The 22,374-nt window shown below is 36.9% G+C and overlaps 1 protein-coding gene and 1 long non-coding RNA gene across 7 annotated transcripts in view; one reads left to right on the forward strand and one right to left on the reverse strand.

The window, feature by feature from the left end:
- Window positions 1–22,374, reverse strand: part of PCDH9 (protocadherin 9) — a 1,504,706-nt gene that overhangs the window by 1,118,940 nt on the left and 363,392 nt on the right. The window lies entirely within an intron of this gene.
- On the forward strand, window positions 1,136–13,548 carry LOC140116541 (uncharacterized). The gene is made up of 3 exons (XR_011852801.1): window positions 1,136–1,279; window positions 9,899–9,947; window positions 13,488–13,548. It is a non-coding gene; the product is annotated as an uncharacterized lncRNA (long non-coding RNA).

Consider the following 22,374-nt stretch of genomic DNA (forward strand, 5'->3'; position numbering starts at 1 on the left):
ATATCAAAAGTAAATTACACTATTCATCCAAAGTGAATCAGAAAAAATTCAAATTTGCTTTTGTGCCAGAATCATACCAAATTCATACCAAATCTACAAACCAATGATAAGATTTGCTCATCTCTAGTTAAAATACATTGAAATGGAAAAATTTATTTTTGTATAGGTTAATTTAAGGTAAACTGTGATGCCAATGTTCTGATATCTCTTTTACTGGCCTCGTTTGAACCTAAACAACTATTGTATTTTCCTAAATTATAAACACTCTAGAAACTTGTCCAGCCGTTTACTGTTTTTTTATTATTTTTTTTCTAAAAAAGTATTTTTTTCTTATTAACTTCTTCCTGACAGCCTAATTTTACATTTTTGTAGCCAGACCTTACTCTAATGATAGATCCTATTGATTTGCCTTGTTTTAAAAACCCCCTTTTCACTACATCTAATAGGTAAACATGTATTAACCAATATATGTAATTTTTATAGCAGGTTAAAACACTGGTTGAGGCTCTACGAGGCAAACTGGATAGCATGCTTTGTGTTGATGCCATGCTGATAATGATGAACATGCTTAGATGTAATCCCATATAGCCGATCACAGCATGTATAAATATACACATGGTATTAGATGGCTTATGTTGGAATATCAGCATGTTTCTATAGTAGACAGCCACAAAGATCATTTTTTGTTGACAAAAATATAAAGCTTTTTCAGCACAGAATATAGTGTGCAATGAATCTAAAGGTCACTGAATAAGACTCCAAACTCAAAATAGCATTTCTTCCCAATCATCCAAATATGGGTCCCGTGACTCATCTCTAATTGCCTCGCAGGATACAATTAAACTAAAGTTATAAATATAAATAAGAGTAAAATATAGTAGTATAACAACATGGCATTGTGTTTTCTTCTTGTATTATTGTAATACTATAAGTATAAGATTAGTTACGAATGATGTGACTGACGTGGATATAACCATCAAGCTAAAGAACATGGGGGAAAGCTATTAATAAATGCACACATGCTCTTGCAAATGAACATATTTAGATAAGGAAAAAATACAGATCAAAATGGTTCACAAATGATTGTAAATTTGACATATGCAATACTAGCAGCATGTAACCTAGCAACACTGACAGTTCTCACGAACAAAACTTTGATTCAATGGCCCCATGGTGTCCGTGCACAAGAAATAGCAAAGAGCAAATATGCTGAAATAGAAAATGGGACATATTTAAGAAACAACATTTTGGATGCTTGACTTTCATCATGAAATTCACAGTATGTACATATAAGACATGACAATCTTTCACTGATTATTGCCCTGCCTGTGGGGTTTAGATTTATAGGCTCATTTAGAATGAAGTAACAGGTTGATTTTTTTTCCAAATAAACATTTCACACTTTCTGCATTTTTCTTTTACATTCATGGATAGGATTTGTCCAAAATCTACGCATTGCAGTTAACCTTCAAATCTAATGTCCTTTTTCCCTAGTGGCTATAAAACATAACACCATATGAGAAGTTGTTGGTGAGGTCCTCACTCTGTAAAGACTTATTTTAGTGACTGTAATATAATGTTATTAGCTAATGTTCTTCATTATCAGGACCCCTCCTAATGAGGAAAGGGTACATTTGCCATAATGCGAATTGGGCCTCTTGCCTTTAGATAGGATGGGGCAGCATCAGGGTTGCAATAGGATGTAAGCCAACACTAATTTAAAGGACATCTGCTGTCAGGATCAAGAACTGTGAAGCAAGCACGCTGACATACTGGTGTATGCCTCCTCTGGAAGAATCTTCTATTTTTTAGCTTCTTATGCTCTGGTTTAAAAAAAAAAATTGCACACACCAGTATGGCAGTGTGCTTGGTAGATGTCCTTAAAAACAAGATACATTAACATTAATAACTGAATGAAGAATGGTTTTCTTATCAATCGCCTGGCCTGGCATGAACTAGCATCCCTTCAAAACAGATGTCCACATTGGTTGAAGACACCACATGGTGGGGGTGTCCAATAGGGGGGCTGTTTCAGGGATGATCAGGTCAGCTCCTGTAGAAGTCATTAGGAGCTGTGCTACAGTTCCCCAGCACAAATACTATACACTGGATGGAGCCTTCCTCTTCTGACTATGCCCAGTGGACAGATTTGACACTTGTGGGCCATTCAAAAGATTTTCTGTAGGGTTTAGAGTTTTGAGTTACAAATAACCCTTATTTTTTCTAAATTCGGCATGGTTGAGTTTCGGTGGTGTAACACATGTATAGTAGGTTATTCAGGCTTTTGAACATGCAGAGTAATTGTACGTGCAACATCTTTGGAAGTCACTGTATGAGCTCAGGGCTCAATGGGACTAATGTTGATACAGGGTTATGCTCTGTATATGTGTATGTGTGTATATATATATATATATATATATATATATATATATGTTTATAGCTGACAACTCTTTAGAATGAGGAACTCATATAATAACAGAAGATTCAACTTTGTTGTTGCTAATAAGGGTAGAGTCTGGAGAATAACAATATAACCACTCCATGTTATAATCTCCATTAGAGATTGTCAAAATAAAGCTAATAATTGATTTATACAGTATGTTCAAGACTTAAATCATGAATACAAGTGACAAAACTATATTCTTGACACAACATAGAAACTTGACAGAAGAATGCTGAATTATGGGATTTTTATTTGAACTTTTTTTGTATTTTTATATAATGTTATTTAATGACCTTGATATTGTTTGCCTACTCTCAATGTGGAACTGCGATGACTTTGAAAAATCACCTTAACACCCACTTGTAATGAACCTGTAGTTCAAGAGCAACCACCTGTGCAGTATTCAAATTATCTTTTGGCTTTATCAGCTCACTGAGAAATCACTGTGGGTAGGAAATAATGAAACATTTTTCTTTATTTGCAATCCATTAAAATTTATAAGGAGACATTAGTCCAGAGGGACCAAGCCTGGAATTCACAAATGCTGAAGCCAGATATTTCTTGTGCCGAACATGGACTTTGTGGCACTTTTTGCTGCACAAAGAGAACAGTTAGGACTTTGGTATATAGAGACTAAGTGATAGCTGGACCAGATAAAACATTGTAAATTTCTAAAGGCTGGGTGGGGTGTCAAGTATTAACCCCTTATGGACGTGTGACCATATCACAAGTTGGTTTATGGGAGTATAGGGATGGTTCATGAACTAAGCCCTGTCCATACAAGCTGAGTGTTTGCTATACAATATGTTTGCCTTCTAATAACCCTCTTTCCCTAGAACTGATAAAAATCAACAAATAAAATCATGTATATGTTTATGATCACAAAGATGTCTTATCTGTCAAAATATAGTAATAGTTACTTCCAGCATTGAAACCCGTAATGGAAATTAGCAGCCAAATGTCCGAAACACAAATTTTTTTTGCAACATATAAAACATTTTTAAAAAGGTTATACAGTCCCCAAAATGGAAGCAAAGAAAATGAAAGCTGGATTTATTTTTGTACAGTAGGTTTCATTTTTTTAAAATGTAATTAAACACAATATGTGATCGTACCAACCCATCTAATAAAGGAGATATGTCATTTATAGTGCACAGTGAAAGTCCTAAAAGCCAAACTCACAAGAAAATGGCGCAAATGCGTTTTCTTCACCAATTTCACCACATTTGGACTTTTTTCCCACTTCCCAGTAAATAGCATGTAATATTGTCACTTTGTTGAGCAGAAAACAAGCCCACACACAGCTCTGTACATGATAAAATGGAAATGTTATGGATTTTTGAAGGTGGACAGTAAAAAATGAAAATATCAAGTCGTTAAGGCATTTTGCAGAATTTGGAATAAAAAAGGTGTGGATCATTGATTAGGGAATCACAGAGATTTAGTGGAAGAAAAATGTTATTTTCCGCATTGTGTGTGTGGGATGGCCATTAATCCCACACAGATCGGACGATCTGTGTGATTTCGGACTGAGCGCGGGATTTAACTTTCAAATTGTACATGCACTTTCGTGAACTCCGTAGGACAGGTAAGTAAAAGTGAAATAGTGATAGTGTTCAGAAATGGTGCTATCCCTATTGTACAAACAAGGAATTTTACTATAAGATTCTGTATAAATTATCTCCCCTCCTAAGGCTACATGTACATACACATGTGCACACTGTACTGTAGCACGGCAGGCACACATCGGCCGCAGGGAGAGGAGGAGGGGAGGAGCGCAGCCTCTCTCCATAGATGAACATGGCGCACAGCGCCGTATGCCGAGAAAAGATAGGACATGTCCTATCTCTTCACAGCTACGGAATGCCATTCACGCCCATTGCCGGCCTATGGGCGACATATATATCCGACGTATATATACGTCGCTGTATATACATCCTCCAATGGCCGTGTGAATGAGGCCTTAAAATTCTACTTCACATTGTGCGAATAAGGCTGTATAGAGAGGTCTCATGGACTGAGATTACTCCATGCAGGGCAGGTGTCTACAGTATTATACAGCAGGCACCTGCTATTTACTTGACTGAATGGTTGCTGGCACTGATTGCAATTATTAACCCGTTTGGTTTCACTATTCAAAGGCTAAAGAGAAATATCATATACAACCTAGGAATTGGTGTTGTGCTAATTCTGTTGGAAATCCATGTAAGTTACATCAGCCAATTATAATTGTAAATAAAATATCTAATTGACCTGCATTAATATTATTTTTTAGTATAAATATTTATTCCAAAAGGACAATATTTCAAGATTTTATTTAACAACAGCCAAGGATTTTCTGACCTGACATGTTTTTGGAGTCCAGAAAAAAGCTTTCTTTACAATGAATACATTAAATAGTTTAAACTGAATAGAAAACCAAACAAAAACCCTGTGTCTGTGTGAAGTTGGACTATGAAATTCAATGCCTGTGGCACTGCACATGGACACATTGTGGGCTTGACATGCTTTTGGGAAACTGCTCTACCATGAAGAATAATAGGAACCTGACATCATAACTTTGGTCTCAGATTCTCAGCTTGAAAATATGATTGTGTAGGCTGCACGAATGTGTTGAATACCTTAGCATATAATCAGCTTATTCCTCCTGCAAAGGTTTAAGAATGGACCCTTGACTATGATGTCAATTTTTCTGTTTTCCATAGAAAATCAACATTTGTATGACCATTATCCTATTTTAAGGCAGTGAGAGGCTGAAAGGATCAATGAAATTAATCACTATAACTACACAACCTTTCCATTTCTGAAAACTTGGAACTATGTTTTCAGTGTACAGTATGCTTGTAGATTTGTAGTTTTTCATAGGAAAAAATGACCTTTTGGCATATGACTGACAATGGTTTTGCCTGGAAATAATTTCTTACGCAGGAAATAAATAGTGTAAATTAGCATTTACAACCAGAGGCTTTCCTGCTAGCTGGAAGTGCATTGTGATAATCCTTTACAACTCTATTGGCCATTTATATACAGTCAAGGAGTCTGTATACCTGTGTGACATAAATCAGTGTAATAATTATTAGAAACTGTGATAGGAGTTACAACCTCAACTGTAGGGAGCCTGTATGGTACAGTTCAGTATACCCAACATGATGTACTTGATGGGTGACATATAAAGTATGTCCCAAGAGCCAGATTCACACTGCTATTAAACTATCATACCAATTTCAAGTCCAGTAATAACAAATAAAATAAATTAGACACATGTCCATCAAGGCCAACCTAAAAGTCATACAGTGTCAATCCCCTACAAGCCAAATGGCTTATAGTAGGGAAAACTTTATTTATCAACCCCAATATGGAATTCCCTGGATCAACATCAAATTGACAAAATGTTTTGTTCCAAAAGCCTTTGGTATTTTGGTTCAGAAAGACACATAGGTCTCTCTTGAACATGTACAAATGATCAACCCATATAACATATTGCGGCAGAGAGTTCCATTGTCTCACTCGACTCCTGATTCCCTTTAAAATGATATATACAAAAGAAATTCCTCAGGCCGCCAGCAGCCCCCAGTAGCCCCCTTTAGTATCACTCCTGCACACGTCTTTGAAGGTATAAGGATGTGTATAATGCCAGTTGCATATACTCTTTAGTGGAAATTAGCAATTTCGGAAGACTCTTGAACAATATGGAAGAGTTTTACAGTTGACTTATTTCAATCAAGACAAGATCCATCCAAGACTTTACCCACATTAGTATTCTATAATACCAAGTTCAATTTATAATGCTCTCTCCTGGGTTTTATAGTCTTCTTCTCAGTTATCACAGATATGTATAATAATGAAGTATATTAATTTCTTAAGCATGAATGTGGGCTGCACCTAGTGATCAGTGGAACCAAACCACAATGTTCGGGTTTGAAACAAACATTACAGGTTCTCCTGCCCCAACCCCAAAATGGTACTGGCACTGAACACAGGTATTAACTGTTTAAATGCCACTGGCAAAGTTGCCAGCAGAAATTAAATAGCTGTGTCAAACATCATATGACATCGTTGAACGTGACAACCCTCCAAAAACTGGTAGCACACAGTAGTTTAAAATCAGTGGAAGACTTTGTCAGTGGCATTCAAACAGTTAACACCCACAATTTTTTTCCCAATTTTAACTGGTCTGCTCATCGATATATCATTTTTTTTCTTACAAACTTTCTAATTTTTCTTTCTCTCCTTAAGTAAATGGAAGCAGCAGTGAGCTGCCAATGTAAAAGATATGTCTGAAGCCAAAAAAATTTGATTCACTTTGATGCTTGAAAAATTCTAGATTCATACCGAATTCTAGATTCAACCAATCTCTATCTGCAGCATACTAATGGGCGCACATAACCTGTTTAGCTGTGCTGTAAACATACATTTTGAGAAACGATTGTCTACATTCTTAAGTAAAAAATTGCTGTGTATTATACTGTACATCATTGGAACCGCTTCATTGAGTATCATTATTATGGTAGTGTCTGACATTTGCCGGTCACTACTTACACCTTTCTTACAATGTTGCATTTTATCGGGGATAATCCAGTCCCTAGTGTAGACATTAGAAGGCACCTTGGATATCTTTGACCTGTGGTCCTGTGCATTTATATGGAAAGTAGAACACAGAAGAAGAAGAAAATGAGTCAGGAAAGAGCAATGGAAGGGGTGGGAAAGATGTGCTGAGGAAGGGAGGGGTACAGAGCAAGAGATGCACTCATCTACTTAATAAGAAATACATTTGCTTTGCACAGCGTCTTGTGTAGGCTACTTGGATCTAGGAGAGATGATGACAAGAAGCGTTCATTCTTAAATGGATGTAAGCAGCCATCTTCACACTCTGTGTAAATGCAGTGATGCAGATTTGGCAACCCTATGAGAGTAAGACTAGAGAGAATAAAGGAGAGACAGAACGTTCCTTTCCGTGTGCCTGGAAGCTGTAATAATGTGATAGAGGATGTTAGTGTTCAAGGGGTTAATGACCCATGCAAATGATATAATTTGTCTTGCGCATGGTTGAAATAATTTCATACAGATTGTCAAAATCACTGAAAGGATGGCACTTGGAGGAGTAGATCTGTTTTTATTTTAGTGCTAGTAACACAATTACACAGACCTTAGAGAAAAGCTTCCTGCTAAGGATTTTGTGGCTACAGGGAATTTCAAGTAATCACTACACATGGAGTTTTACGTGTTGTATTTTTGCTACATGCTGCTGTATTTTCTGTATTATATACTAGTATATTAATAAATAAAGCTAAGCAGTCACATTGTTGGAACATAAAATGTATCATAGAAAGAACACTATTAATGATTGTGCCTAATAAGCGGGCCAGCTCAAAAAAATGCATTATTCGAGTTAAAAAAGTATCTTTGATCCGAACCAACACCTAGCACATGGTAGAAATCATTTTTAATAGGAAGCTCTAATATTGTAGTCAGAAACACTCTTCAAAGCTTAGGGAGAAAGTGGCATGTGATTTAGGCCATAGGTAGTGAATGTTTTTGCAAAGTCTTTGATCATTTTAGTAGTATATTCACTCAAATGACAAAATATGTGATGAACAGAAACTTAAAACTTGCAGGGCTCCCATAACTGTAAACTCCAAGCAACATTAATGGATTTCACTATCATTGTCAGTCAACCTACCCATTTTCTTGTTGTTCTCTAATGTTCACTCTGTTGACATAGAAGAAAAGTTTCTGATTTGGCCGAAAAATTTTCATGTGTGTCACTGATGCCATCCATGCTAAAACCTCTATGAAGAGAATCTTTACCTTCCTGACAAATCTTTGTAATAAAACATGATTTACTTACATTGAAAAAGAAATCAGATCTATTTTTCTTATAATTCAGAGTATTGTTACCATATTATTTCTCCCTAACATTTATAAATACATTGACAATTGGATTGGTCAAAGGTGTGTGTCCATATGTAGTCTCAATCTATCAGTAGTGGTTAGACAGACTATGCAGGGAGACACCCCCAACTGGTAGCACCTAGTTGTAGATATGTTTAAAAATATCTCGTAGGAATAATAAAGATACAACACAAGTACAATATTATCATTTTGTGAAATCTACCAAAAACAGGTTCCCTATTTCATAGTATCATAGTTTATACGGTTGAAAAAAGATACTTGTCCATCAAGTTCAACCAAGGAAGGGATTGGATGAGGAAGGGATTTAGGGGAAACAATTCTATATAACATAACCATCAATGTTATTTAGGTGTAAAAAGGCATCTAGACCCTTCTTGAAGCTCTCTGCTGTCCCTGCTGTGACTAGCGCCTGAGGCAGGCTATTCCACAGATTGACAGTTCTCATAGTAAAAAAGCCCTGTCGCCTTTGGTGATTAAACCTTGTTTTCTCTAGATGGAGACAGTGCCCCCTCGTCTTTAATCTGAAACAACTTACCACCATATTTTTTGTATGGACCATTCAGATATTTAATTAAATTAATCATGTCCCCTCATAGTCGTCTCTTTTCCAGACTAAATAAATCTTAAATTTAAGAAGGTTAATAGTATACTACCATATTTATCATAGCAAACATGGGCAGTTGTCAGGTGTGCTGGACAAACTTGTGGTGATAACACAAACTCTAATAGATCATATTAAACCGTGTATGAATGTGTGTAAAAGCATTTTTATGAGGTTTTCATATTGTGTATTCTAAGATATAAACTCAAATTAATGTTACACCTGCAGCTATCGCTACGCTTAATATAGTTGAGGTAACATTTGTTAAAACACTGAACAATTCCGAGAACTTTGACATTGATAAGTGCTCTTATCAAAACATATTGGAAACCAGTAGAGTGGAAAATTACACAAGATTGGTTTCCACAGAACTCTGCTTAGATTTGCTGGTCAGCATAGTTGATGTACAGTACGTTCTGCCAGTAATAAGTATGTAACAAATCCTATTAAATTCCTACACTAATATTTGCATATTGGGAATATCTCACTAACTTATTCATTTAGTCCAGTTTAATGCTGTAGAAATTCAACATTATTTTCAGGATTTTAAAACAAAAAAAATTTGGAGCAAATGAAATTATTGGAGCCATAATGAAATAACAAGGAATTACTGAGAAAAAAAAAATTATAATCGGATACTGCTTTTATCACATCAAATGCATTCAACTTCTCTGAACCAATGTCCTTTTTATCCTAATGTACTAAATTAAATATCTGCTCCTTGTAGAATTTGATTCATCTAAACTAGATTAAAATCAAATCATGTACAAAATCAATTTCACTTAAAGTACAATAATCTCAGCCCACTGAGGCCCCCTTCTAGTAATCACTATAAACGCTGTGTTTTTCCCTTTATTTCCTCCCCCGTCTAATGCAGTGTGTGCATACTATTCAGATAAGATTAAAATATGACCTTAGATTTCCTTTTCTGTTCCACACAGATTCAAATATCACACGGCAAGACTTATTTTCCAGGAGAGGACACAGAAGGTTTGTAATAAGATTCAATGGATATAAAAAAATAGCTATGAAGTTATAATAGTTAGAAAAGTAAGTATATCTGAACACGGTCAGAACAGAGCAGTGAGCCCAAATCACACAACATGTTGGGATTATAACTGTAATGAGGTATATAGATTTTCATAGTTTATACGGTTAAAAAAAAAAACGCGTCCATCAAGTTCAACCAAGGAAAGGAAGGGATTGGATGAGGAAGGGATTTAGAGGAAACAATTCTATATAACATAACATAAATGTTATTTAGGTGTAAAAAGGCATCTAGACCCTTCTTGAAGCTCTCTGCTGTCCCTGCTGTGACCAGCGCCTGAGGCAGGCTATTCCACAGACTGACAGTTCTCATAGTAAAAAAGCCCTGTCACCTCTGGGGATTAAACCTTAATTTCTCCAGACGGAGACAGTGCCCCCTCGTCTTTTGATTTTATTTAATCTAAAATAACTTTCCACCATATTTTTTGTATGGACATTTACATAAAAATAATCATGTATATACAAATAATCATGTTCCCTCATAGTTGCCTCTTTTCCAGACTCAATAATCTAGTTGTTTTAATTTTTCCTCATAACAGAGATTCTCCATACCCTTTATCATTTTTGTAGCTCTACGTTGAAAGCTCTCCAGCTCCAGGGCAACCTTGTTATGGACTGGTGCCCGGAACTGGACAGCATATTCCAAGTGAGGCCGAACCAATGCCTTGTACAGTGGTAATATTACATCCCGAGGGTCCATAGCCCTTTAGATATATGACAAGATCTTGCTGGCTTTAGAGGCAGCTGGTTGACATTGCATGCTGTTATTTAATTTATGATCTACCAGTATGTTTTTATTTTTTCTCAAGTAAAAATGTATATTAATATTAGTAACATATTATTAATCATGTTGATGGTTATGTTTCTCCAACCTTCCATTATTGTTTGCAATTTTTATGGATACAAATGAAGAATGATATTTTTTAGAGGTTGCACACCTTTTTTTCATGTTTTTCTACCTAGCATTCAGACTGCCTGTGGGTTGGTTCATGGGTATAGCATCACTGTGCCAACTTACAACTCACATGTTTATGAAGTGCACCTATTTATTTTAATGGTCCCAAGAGAGAGGAAGATACATTATCTAGAGACAAGGGAAGTCCTTGTCCAACAACCCCAAAGATTTTTAAACCTTTAATCCCCTACATACATGCAGTTTATTGTATCATTTGAAAATTGTATCCTAACTTTGTAGGTTTAGTGTTTGTTAATACATACATCATCTATCTATCTATCTATCTATCTATCTATCTATCTATCAAATACAATGTAGGACAACACGCTATTTAAATAATATCAGGGATATTACCATGATACAGAATCTTAAAGATTACAGCTGAATATTAAACTCATGGGAATTTAATCTGTTTTATCATGAAGATGTAGAGCAAGGCATAATAAGAATATTTAATCAGTGATTATTACCATGGCCCTGAAATTGTTTACATTTCCATGTTAATTTGTAGTGTATTACTAGTATATGGGATACATACAACAATAGCTATGAAAAGAATTAGATGGAGATGTATATATTATAAAGTTGAGATGATTCTTCATCTCGGTCATAGTCTATTTACTCAGATGCCTTGACTGATCATTAAAAAAATGGGTATTAGATTTACTGTAAATGGATGTATTACAGCACAAGCAAACAACTACTGCTTGGCCCGACACATTCCCAACTGTCTCTGTTAAGGGAATTGCAACTAAATCACGGATTGCATGCCTGTTTTTAGTGTTAGAGCAACAAAAATTTGCCAACTCAGAGGATATCAATCTTATAGTTCACCAAGATACACAAACATCTACCAGTATGGCAATGAACATCCAAATCTCATATTTTATTTGGTATGCATTAAAATAACAATAACACTATTGAATTGGATTATAGATGCAAAATCGTAAACATCTATACTGAATGCCACAACAATACACACCTGTGACAGATAATAGGGGACAGAAACGTACCATGTAGTTTTACATCTAGAAAACACCATTAAAGAGAGACACATCTAGTATAAAACAGTGTTCTTACCAGTTCTGAAGCATGGTGCCAGTTTAGAACGGACATGCTTCCAGTCCACCAGATGGACTGTCTTTATGTCTGGTATGTATGCGGATGGGAGCCCATGCAATGTCAGGAGACATATCTGAATGTAGTAGGACAGAGAGTGGACATGCGAGCAGCACCTAATGCTGTCCCTAACATCCAACATAAATTAAAAGTCAACAGGGGTGATATACAAGCCCACATGCAGTTGTGCTCTAGAGTATATCAGTAAAACCTATAGAAAATTTTGGAGAAGGGTTGGAGACCACCTGGGAGATAGCAGACACGCAAGAGATAACCCGATAGTGAGGCACATACAACAAATTCACAGGAGTGAGGCCGGAGACAAGCTACATACAGGGGCAGGGGCTTTATAACGGATACTGCCAGTGTGAGGGGCAGCAGCAATTGAAAGAAAAGACCCCTTAAATACAAACATTCAGAGACAAGGGCTGGGTTAGGCACTCCAGTTCAACACCATGAGAAGAATTTATCACTATTTTCGCCTGACAGGTGTTCTTTTTATAAATTGTCCAATTTATCATATGCCTGGCTTAACAGTAAAATTTGCTGCTTTTTTATTGCCTAAAAGGTTGCATATCCCTTTTAAAATTATGATTTTCTTCACAAAAAATTGCAGATTCCACCACAAAATGTGGCCCTAAAGTCACACATTTGGGGTACCGGACAGTGATTACTGTGAAGCCATGAGGTTGCATGCATTTTGCTCAAATGTTGCAACAAATACTACAAAAACTCTATAGCGACAAATAAATAAACTGAAAATGAGACAAACACAGCTGTAAATCCCTGTACTATACATCAGGGAATAGAAAAAAAGCTACAATACTTGCATAGCAACTACAGGCAGTCCCCGGGTTACATACAAGATAGGGTCTGGAGGTTTGTTCTTAAGTTGAATTTGTATGTAAGTCGAAACTGTATATTTTATAATGGAAGTTCTAGACAATTTTTTTTCTTTTGCCCCAGTGACAATTGGAGTTTCAAAATTTTTGGTGTAATTGGACCAAGAATTATCAATAAAGCTTCATTACAGACATCTTACAGCTGATCATTGCAGTCTGGGACTATAGTAAAGCATCCAGAGAGCTTCACCAGAGATCACAGTGGGCAGAGGGGTCCGTCTGTAACTATGGGTCGTCTGTAAGTCGGGTGTCCTTAAGTAGGGGACCGCCTGTATATATGTCTCCATGAAAAACTTAATTATTTAGGTCACATTTTTGTTATGAAAATATCACAAGATTAGAAAATGGGCATAAAAATTCCTTCAAGCACCAAGTGATCTGTGTACTACATGGAATTAAAAAAAAAGTCTAATGGTTTATGTGCTTCCATGTGCACAGCACACCAAATACTGATTTCCTAGCATCACATAGTAAAACTTAATTGCCAACATATTCATTTACTTTCAGGGATACTTTGCTGCTGAGCTGGTGTATCTAAGCCTATTATTACAAGAAACTACATACCACTACATTGGTATAATGAAGTGATTATTACAATTAATTATGAATTGATGAATTTCTATTCTAAATATTTATACATTTAGTTGAATTAACATTTCTGTTAAGAGGATGTTAAGATGGTGAATCTAAACCAATGCCATGTAAAGGAAGAACCGCAATTATAAGGTTTCATAGATACCTCATTAATAATTGTATAGGAAATGCCAAAAAAATACTATGGGCTGAAAAAGGTGTAAAATAATAGGTCACACCCAACTCCCCCCACACTCATTTCAGTTTATTTTTTCAGTTTATTTTCATCCACTTCTGGTGCCATACAGAAAAGAAATAGTGAGGCTTCAATTATCACAGCAGCTAATGTATTGGCCTCAGCAATCAGGTGTGTAAAACCAGCAACGTATTATCTGTATTATCAGTTTTTGTACATGGGATATACAATTGATACCTTAAAGGGGTTGTCCAAGATTTTTTTTTTTTTTTTTTAAAAAGGTGGCTAGGAGGGGGCTGCTTAAAAAAATAAACATGTACTTACCTAACAGTGTCCATCGCTCCAGTCCATTCAGCTTCCAGCTGGCCACATCCCCCCTCCCAATTCCCAGCTCTGTATATGGGGGACGGTGGGTGTGGGTGTACAGCACAGCTTCCGTGTCCCTGTTTGTTTACATAGACCGGAGTGATGGCAGCATAGGACACCAGGAAAGAGCCGGACAACCCCTTTGCAGGCAATCTATCAACAGGTATTACTATGCAAAGCTGCAGACAATGTTTATTATTAGTCCTGGATCCATTTATGTTGGTGTGGGGACAACACTGTGAAGTTGTAATATAGCTCTGTAGCTCTTTCAAGAGCCCTTCACCCTGAAGAGCTTTCTTCTTATGGAACTGTGCTACTACACAGACCTTCCCCCTTGCTGCAAGGAGCTGTAACAAGATTTGGGAGGATACTTAAAAGCGTCACTAAGCACAGGAGAGGGGCTGTGAAACAGTTCAATGCAAGGAGCAGAAAGCTCTTCAAGCTGAAGGACTAGCCCAGGCGCTGCAGACCTGCATTAAAAATTCATTTTTACAGTCCAGCTGCTACGAACTACACACACAAAATATGGTTATACAGCCCTGTACAGTGTATACCTAGCACAGTCTGCAGTTTATTATTGTCAAAACTGGATTCCCTTTAAAGATAATACTTGATAGATTTGAATTCTATGGCCAGGTACAATGGAGAGCAACTTTTAATAAAGTGGAGATTCAGCTAATTTTAGCCCTGTCATAGACATGAATGGAGACTCGCTATTCTTTTTTGCAGCCGTGAATAGGTAAAAAAGAGACCACTAATTACAAGACAGGTAAATGCATACCCCTGTCTCTTACTTAATGGCAGATAAATGTATTATAATAAATTTTTTCGTAAGTTTTACTTTAATCTACCAGATTTTTTAATTCCGAATGTCCAATTGTGGTCACTGTTATTGCTTTATCAATGGTTTTAAAAAAATAACCAACCAGGACTTGAATTGCAGAAAGCAAGAATTTTCTCTATGGAGTCAAGCTGCTCCACTCCAGGCCACATGTCATTTTCCATAGATCTCCCCGTTTTCTTCTCTGTATACAGTAAGTAATAGGTACGAGAACATGCTGTGTAGCAATGCTGCAAGAGGACATCAAAAGAACACTTCACAAGTAACCCTTACATCCTTAAACTTTAATGGCTACAGTCATAAAGTAATTTCTATCTGGGTTTTTTTTGGAGAAGAATGAAAATCTGTTAGAAGAATATACGAGTATGATGGATATATTACATTTATTTTTGATGTGTCCTACATTGAAAATACCCTTAGTTTATTATAACCAATAAACTTGAAGTAAAGCACAAGGAACAAAACATAGAAGCAAATTTGTAAATGAATACTCCTCCCTGTAAATGGTTTATCCCTGCCTTTGAACCACATTGTTTTAATTTCCTCGTATGTTACAATATAAGCAATGTGTAATAAACACACAGTGAAATAAAAAAAGAAAAAAACAGCAACCAATGTATTTACCAAAAACTGTTTGTTTGATGCACGCAGCCCAGGGTCCTAGTGTGCGGGATCCATAGTCCAAGACAAAAAAAGAGAGAAGGCCACAGCATCGAATATGATGAAAAAAGGTTAAACCTTTATTCACACAGGCATAGAAAAAAGTGCAACGTTTCGATTCACAATGAATCTTTGTCAAGCATGACAAAGATTCATTGTGAATCGAAACGTTGCACTTTTTTCTATGCCTGTGTGAATAAAGGTTTAACCTTTTTTCATCATATTCGATGCTGTGGCCTTCTCTCTTTTTTTGTTTCACACAGTGAAATACACATAAAATGAAGTAACATTTGGTAACTTGATATACAGAAGTAAGTGATGTTTGTCCCTAAATGAAAGCTATTTTGTATATAAGATTTATCCAGTAGACACAATCATATCACATTTGCATATTCTCCAATTACTACAGCGCTGCTCACTTTTGTCCAACTGTTCGCCTTTTTTGGGATTGCACGACTTGGACAGGTATTTAAGAGGTGTCTGCACTGGGATTGTGTCGCATGTTAACCTTTTGTGGCACAGCTGTGCTGGCTTCCATGCGACACAAATTGGGGGCGTGCCATCGGACAATCCGGCTGATTCGGACTGAGCGCGAGATTTAACTTTCAAATTGCGTCCCAAGCCCTGGCACTCAGATGCACCACTAAAAGTATGGTGAACTCTGTCGGACCTGGGTGGGGAAGCGACACATGCGGGAAATCGAGTGCACAATCTTAGTGACTCACGGCACAGTGCATTTTCGTTGGACAATACACTTTCGGTGAACTCCTTCAAGAATGTAAGTAATTTTACCCCATTATGTTTACATTTCTTTATGTTAGTTTTATTACCCAAATTTTCTGCAGAAGAATTTTTACAGCAGAGAGACCATATTCCCTACAGAAGTGTTCCTCTCAGCCCTAACAATATAAGAGAGTAGCCATTTATATAGGACGTAGTAAAAAGCCTGAGACATCATACGTGAATTAGAAAATGCTGCTACATCCTTCAATAATATACAGTAGAAGTGAAGGTTAGGGTCAAGAACAATCATCATTTACGCAATTGCTACAACTGCAGGGCCTCTATTTAACACTTTCCTTGATTCACGGTCTTTCCTGATCTGGGATTCCCAGCTCGACCACATCATTGTAATCCAATAACATGAGGTCATTTAGCATACTGTCTCCATTGTCTAATAAAACAGTTTCTGTTTCCAAGACATGATTTCACCCATGATTTCTGTAAACAATTACATCATTTTGTTTGTTAAGTCCTATTTTTCATATTGTATATTCAATGTTTTAATATGAATAATTTTCCATGTTTTAACATGAATATTTTTCCATTTCCTATAAATAGACATAATGGTTCACAAAAAGGGCTTAGTATTGTTGGGTTTATGGCCCAATTGTGTAGAACAAGACTGGGTTAAATTGAAAAAAAGAGTATCAAAACACGTTTGTTAGATTGCTATTTCTAAGCAAAACTAAAATGTGCCTTTTGTACTGGAAATTGTCAAAATTATAATCATCTCATTATGCAATTCAGTAGCTCGCAGAACTGTGTCTGTTTTCCAATACATGTGAATGAAACTCTTGATGAGAATGTGCGGTGATTCTATGAAAGGTTGCTCTATGGTTAGGTATTATAGTATCTCCAAAGTTTCTAGTGATCAGCTGATTAATCATGATTATAAAAATAAAATGGAGGAGATTTATCAATGCGTCTACGCCAGAAAACTAGAGTAATTTGCACCTGAAATGCCATGCGGCACATTTACTGAATGTTTTAGACCGATTTCAGACTGTTTACCAAGAATAGGATCGTGGACTCCGGCGGACTTCAGCGCACCTGGTGGACGTTGGAGGAACTGCCTTAGTGAATCGCCGGAAGTCCCAAATCCACCGCAGAGAACGCACCGCTGGATCGCGAATGGACCGGGAAAGTAAATCTGCCCCATAGTTTCTAGTTCTACTCTGCACTGGTCTAAAGATCGATACAATAGTCTCCCCAATGGGTTTGAAGGGCAGAAGAAATGATAATCAGTGTCCATTCTAAAACTTCCAAGTTCTCTTACTATCTCATCTTCCTGGTTCTTCTCAATGCACAAAAAATAAATGCTCAATCAATCACTGGCCACAGGTATCCAGCTCAGCAAGTGATTGGCTAAGTAGTGAGCATCAAGAGGAAGCAGGGCAGGAAGTAGAAAGCAGGAAGAAGCTGGAATCAAATCATATTGGGAGCCATGAGGTATTGGTGAATTAGTATTTATCAATATTCATTTTTTTATTCCATTCAATTTTTTTTGTCAGCCAAATTATACCAAAAATACATTAAAAGATTTGTTGACAATTTATTCCTGAGATGGTGTAATATATCAAATCGATAGATATTTTTTGAAGGTTAAGCATATATTTCTCCAACGGCATAAGGGAGTTTAAAAAAGTTATAAGCTAGTATGATTTTAGTAAACTGAATTAACCCATAACCACCCACCCACTCCCGATAGCTCTGAGAAGCCAATAGCATACAGTATAAGTAGTGCTATTATGGTAGTCTGCAATTTGTTTAGTGATTCTTATCTACAAATGTTAGGAAAACAGCAGGGTTTTAGGACAACTTCACACCACGTGCTTCAGTAGAATATATACAATAATGTACTGTAAGATTGTGCATTAACGGTGGTGTTTACTTTTGATATTATCCAAATGAACTGTTGATCCATCACTAATGAAAGTTTCCAATCTTAGTGCTGTGTGTGAAAAATAAATCAAGAACAGCCAGACTTTCAGGGACTACTGACACAGCAGGTTTTCCACATCAACAGGCAGCGGAAGATGCATATTAATTAGAGATTTATTATAATTAGAGACTTATTGTAATTATTTTGCCTGTGATCTTCTAAGGAAAACTAGAGCTAAAAATGCTATAGCTGTGAAGGACAGATTGTTTACACTCAGAATATAGCTTTAATAGTTCACTTATTTCTTGACAAGCTTTGATCTATAAAGAGGCCACTTCAGTAAGATGAGAAATGTCTCTAAGATTTCTCCTCAAGTCCAAAAAATGTGAGCAATAATAACCATTAAACTGCAGCAAGAAAAGCTGGACAAACCATATTTAGGATGGTTTATTAATACTTCAATCAGGGGTCGATTTGATATTTCTGGGGGAGGTGCAATAAGTCAATGCTTTAATTTATTAGGCTACTACAGGGGCACAGTAACTATTGGCTACTGTGAGAACAGTTACTATTTAATTGTTGACTACTCTCTGGGTCCTATTACTAACTTATGTCTGTAATGTGGAAGAGTAGTTTAAGAAGTGCTCGGTGCACGGTGGGCCCTAAAATTCTTTTTGGTGGTCCTAGTGGCACATCTTAATACAATGAGGAGCAACTTAAGGTCTGTCCCTTTCTACATCACAATGCTTCTTTTATTTGTTTCTGGTGTAGAAGCAGTGAAATAATTACAAATTCTTGACCAGTGCAAAGATATGCTATAATTATACACACCTCCACGCCATGTGGGCGTGGAGAAGCCACGGCAGCTGGCGGTGGCATAGGGCATTGCTAACTTTCATTCCCTGTTTTTTACGAAAAACTATTCCAGGTAGTAGTTTTGCCAAGCACCTGTGCTACCCGACGGATACATCAAGATGCTCCGGTGGGACACAGCAGGGCATGGCCACAATCAGGGCATGGCCCATAATATAAATCTCTCCCATTGTATTTGGATTAGACTCATTTTATGTATATGCCCTTCTTTTTAATAGACGGACAGGTTCACCTACAGTATTGGTGTTTACACAAGAATTCTTTAGTACCAAATATTACATTTATCTCCTTTCCACAGTATAAGAGATAATATTCTAATTGCTTGGGGTCTTATTGCTGGGATCTGAAGGGATCATGAAAGTGGAGTCATGTTCTTATGTTAATTGAATGTAGCGGGAGCAGTTGCTCCATTCAATATTATCATAGCAGTCACAAATTGCCGAGCAAAATACACTTGGCTTCTCTCACTACCGTCCTCTCTCGGCAAGCCCATTGAGATAACAGTGCGTAAGAGTGTTTTTGGAAGGATAAAACATGTTTTTCATATTTTCATGAATTCTTTTAAGCTGGAATAGATTCCCATTACAAGTCCCCAAAATAATTATATATCAGCAGGTAATCATTTCCCCTAATATTCTCATTTTATTAAATTCAGAAGTCATTGAAATAAGAAAGAATACTTCCACTCCCTTTTTTTTTTATTCTGGTGACAGTTTTCATATTGTTTTCAACAAAATCTAAAATGCACATAACGTGCGGCTGTCACTATCCGGGATTCAGAATCAGGACCTCTGAATTATGTACTCTGTTTCTGAGCCTCGGTGCTCTTCAGACTGCTCTTGTGGTTCATTGCTTTCTAAGCTAAATCCTTTCTGCTACCTGTGATGTGCTAGTGGCAGTTAACAAGCCCAAGTGCAGCATATTCCCCTGTTCCTTCCTGCGGATTTCAGTCTTGTTTAAAGCAACCACAAAGACATTTGCAGTGCTGGTTCCCTGAGAGCTGCCCTCGCTTCAGGTTTCCCGGTGCTATGTGGTTTCATTTTTTCTCTATGATGTTGCCTTCTCACCTGCAGTACCATGAACCCACTTACGTTTTATTTCTTTTATTCCTTTTTAATATTTCCGCCCTCTTTTGCCTATTTTATCCACGTTTCATTTCCTGATATTGATATAGCACCTACATACTGTACAGTATTGCTCAGTGCTACTGTTAATTCCAACATGACATAATAATGTTCTGATGCCTTACAAAAGAGCAGGGTATATAGGATGACACTTAACATAACTGCATATTTTGAAAATGAGTGGAGGACTATTTATTATCTACCATCAAAATCAAGCATGATAAACTAGGGACACTTACTCATCGATCCAGGCACTGTGTTTATGATAATCTTGGCACTAATGATCCTGAGGAACTACCCTAGGCCCTTTGTGATCTGGCTTTACAGCCTGTTACACTGTCTCACCTTCCTCTGTCTCTGTCATCAGTAATGCAGTGAGTATGAAGTGCTGAGGGAGCAGGGGGAGGGTGAGTGAGTGGAACTGTCTTTAAAGCCAGATTACAGTGGGGCTAGCCTTATTAGTGTAATTTTAAAAGTTTATTTTAGAAGGAAGAAAGCTGGCCATGGACAACAAATATAAGAAGATACAATCTGCAGAACAAGGCACTGCAAGTCCCTCTGTCCTATTTTATCCTGGTGGAACTTCTGAGTTTTGGTAGTCCCATAAATGTCAATAATGTGTGCCACATAGCTTCTACCTGTGCTTCATTGACTTCCAGTGGAAATCTAGACTGGATTATAGATTGACCTAAGCCCAATAAGTACCAAGGGGAGGAATCCCTGAAGTTGGAGTTCTCTGAACTACCTTGTTTAGAGTATCTCTAAGAACCTTTTTTAGCTTTATATTTTTATGGGGCATGAACCCTAGTATCTCAGAAGTGCTTTTCTTTTCTTGCCTTTTTTACATTATTGTCTGCAAAGAAAATACATTATTAACTGCAAAAAAATAAGACTCTTGTAGATATGGCAGCCTGGTGTACAAGAAATTATGAATTACCATTCATACTGTGGGACAGATTTATCAAAAGTGTCTCAAAACTAGGACAGTGCACTGTAAGAATAGTATTGTACTTTGCCAGATTTATCAATATTTTCTGATGCACAATAATAAACCTAGTGTATTTTAAGACTGTCTAGTCATACTTTTCACCAACTATTAATTGGCTTAGCAGAAAACTGCACCAAAATTCTGATGCGTTTGCATTACTTTTCCTACAAAGCCAAGGGCTCTTATCATAGACCACACCCCTTTGTAGATGTAAAGTATCTGCACATTTTCCTAAACTCTTATAAGGGCACAAGACATTTAAGTCCTAAATTTTAATAAATATCAAAACTGTTATGCTATTTGAGCTTACAGTAGATGATATTTGTATCCCCTTATACGCAACTGAAGATTACAGTGGTCTTGTAAATTACCCACATGACTGCCCCGTAATCCCTCTGCTCCTGAAACTTAAATTAAAATTCATTAAAGGGGTTTTCCATGAACATAAGTTAGGCCCTATCTACAGGATAGGGGCTAACTTTCTGATCAGTGGGGGTCTCAATGATGATACCCCTACAGATCACGAAAACTAGCGGTCCAATGGGATCCCACGTACGTCCGTCGGACCACTCGTCGCTCCATCAGAGTAATAGAGCAATGCATATCAATTCTGCTCCATTAATATCTATGGAGCTGATGAAATTGCCCAGCGCCGTGCACGTCCGTCTTCTCCATTACTCTGACAGAGCAACAAAGGGTTTGATGGAGGTACGTGGGACCTCATTGGACCCCTCGTTTTCGTGATCTGTGGGGGTCTCATCACTAAGACCCTCATGATCATCAAGTTAGGTCCTATCCTGTGGATAGAGCCTAACTGTGTTTTAAGACATATTTTAGAGGGTGCCCAACCCCTATAAAGATGATTGATTTTAGATTATTTATTTATTTTTACTTCAGACCATTTCTTGTTGCAAAACTTTTTTACCTTCCTACTTGTATCTGGAATCTACTTAACATTTATTATTACTGTGCTGCTTATAGATTTTCCTTGCCTTATAATTTTAGAGAGCAATCACTCAAATAGTTTGCTGCACAAAATATCAAATAAGTTATTGAACAACAGCCTGGGCTTATCAAAGTAAGATAAATGTTTAATGCACATTTTGAT

This window comes from Engystomops pustulosus, chromosome 2, assembly GCF_040894005.1.
Source record: "Engystomops pustulosus chromosome 2, aEngPut4.maternal, whole genome shotgun sequence".
Lineage (NCBI taxonomy): Eukaryota > Metazoa > Chordata > Amphibia > Anura > Leptodactylidae > Engystomops > Engystomops pustulosus.